Source organism: Nannospalax galili, unplaced genomic scaffold (genome assembly GCF_000622305.1).
Source record: "Nannospalax galili isolate Female #2095 unplaced genomic scaffold, S.galili_v1.0 scaffold417, whole genome shotgun sequence".
NCBI classification, from domain to species: domain Eukaryota; kingdom Metazoa; phylum Chordata; class Mammalia; order Rodentia; family Spalacidae; genus Nannospalax; species Nannospalax galili.
Genome location: NW_008340785.1, coordinates 1,169,138 through 1,171,386, shown reverse-complemented (window position 1 = coordinate 1,171,386; position 2,249 = coordinate 1,169,138). Strand labels below are relative to the sequence as shown.

At 38.8% G+C, this 2,249-nt stretch overlaps 1 pseudogene; it reads right to left on the bottom strand.

Moving 5' to 3' along the window:
- Window positions 1–1,000: 1,000 nt before the first annotated feature.
- LOC115070811 lies at window positions 1,001–1,830 on the bottom strand (annotated as a pseudogene).
- Between the last annotated feature and the right edge of the window lie 419 nt (window positions 1,831–2,249).

Here is a 2,249-nt window from a genome sequence, read left to right as displayed (position 1 = left end):
CAACTAACTCCAGCCATTCCCATACTTATTTAAACATATGTCATTAACTTAAGTCTGCATAAATTGTTAGACTTCTGGTCTCTGAAGAGTTCTTGTATTTATTCTTACTAATCCAATCATTTATCAAGTGTTTAAGGAGCAACTGCTATGGAACAGCTCTACCACAGATACAGCAGAAAACAAATCGATAAACGATTACTAAACATGATCGCATATATATTACCACCTCCTGGGGAAGACAGAAAATAAACAAATTACCCATAAACTAGTACAAAATATGAGAAAATGGTAAAAGAAACAAAAAATGGTATAGGAAGAGAGAGTGTGAGGAGAGCCTGCAAATTGGAACAGTGCTGATCAGGAAGACTTAGATCTAGCAAGCTTATGAGTCACACAATTATCTGTAGAAAATGCTGCAACCAAAGTAAAAGTAGAAAGGACAATGTGCCAAAGCCTGCTCCGTGTTTTCAAGCAAGAGCAAGGCGACCAGTGTGGACAGAGCAGGAGCACACAAGAGAATCAGACAGAGCTAGAGTCAGGAGGATAGCAGGCATCACAGCCAGTGAGATTTGCGCTTGTTCGAAGGTGTCCATGTGCTGCACTGAGCCTAGTGGTCACCGCAGTGTTGTAGTGAAGATTCCAAAAGGACTTGTTGGATGCTTATCTATATAAAGAGATATATTTAAAAGAATTATCGTACACCATTGAGAAAGCTTATCAAGTTCAAAAGCTCATGGTTCAGAAGGAGGCAGACTGGAGCCTGAAGAAGGGATGTAGCAATTTTTAAGTCCAAAGGAAACCTGGAGGAAAAATTCCTACTTGCTTGGGTTATTTCATTCTTTGTTCCAGGAAGTCTTCAACAGATGGGGTGAGGCTGACTCATATCATATAGGACATTGTGATTTACTCAAAGTTAATGGATTTAATTTGTTCTAGTTTTAATATGCTTAATCAATAAGTTTATTGTGTTTTTAAAAATACATATTCATAGAAAATTGCTTTAGCTCTCAGCAGCCTGCTTCTGAGCTCTGAGTAAGCTTGCCTTCTTATAAGCTACCCGACATTTCTTCTGGGCAGGGAGTATTTTGGGACTGTTCCACCTCTTCTTCTTAACCTCTCTCATGGGCTTCTTCTCAAACTGGATATTCTCATATAGCAGCATAATCTCTCTTATCTATCCCCTGCATGTCCTGAGAGAATTGTTTCTTATAAGCATCTTTATCTTCTTTCATTAGGTAACACATATATTCTCTAACGTTCTAACCCATGATTTCTTTCCTGTGTTCACTGAACTACTTGTAGACTCCTAACTAGAGAACCGTTTGGCACTGTAAAGGGAAGACAAGCCTCTATCCCACAGTTCCCTTCCCCAAACCTGATTCCAGTTGTAGTTTTGGCATTACCTCATCCAAATAGTAGGTGAAGACACCAGGTCGACCATCAAGCATCAATGTTTCTACATTGTACTCACCTTTGGTCACCTCCACTTTGCCTTCCTAGATCTTGTCAACACCAAACTCATTGAAAAGCCTGTGGGCCAGCAGCAGACTAATAGTATAGGCTGCAGCATTATTTGTCGGGCCAACTTTCACATTGGGCTTTGGTAGTTTATGTGCATTTGCCATGTAGGTTATCCTATCCTCTTCTACACTGGCATACACAGTCTGACAGATTACATGACTATTACTTACAGGAACCATCATCCCGTATTCGAGTGTGTTTTATTTACTTTTTCCTGATCATCAGTAGTTTCTGAGCATAGAAGTACTCTTGTCATATTCTAAATTTCACTTAGTATTTCTTAAAGGAGGACTTTTTCTTGACAACTTTCACAAACTCAGTCTTTCAGAATAGAAACCCAAGATCATGATTCGCACATGCTTACAGATCCAGAAGAGTTGGGGGTTGGGGGGCAGATTTAAGAGTGTTTTTTTCCATATAGTCACCATAAAAATGGGTGATTTCATTATTATGTTTTCACACATGTATATCATATACATTGAACATATTCACCCTCGTCAACCTTTCTTTTCCCTCTCCACCTCCCTCTGGTCCTCTGTCTCCCTCTGGGCCTTTTCCTCTTTGCAAATAGTCCATCTTGTTTATTCATGTATTGTTTATACTTTCATGTGTATCACCTATATTCCTGTATTTTTAAATCTATATTCTGTATATGAGAGAGTATGTGGTATTGGTGTGATTTTTTTTAAAGGACTGGTTTATTTCACTTAACATGATGCTCTCCAGTT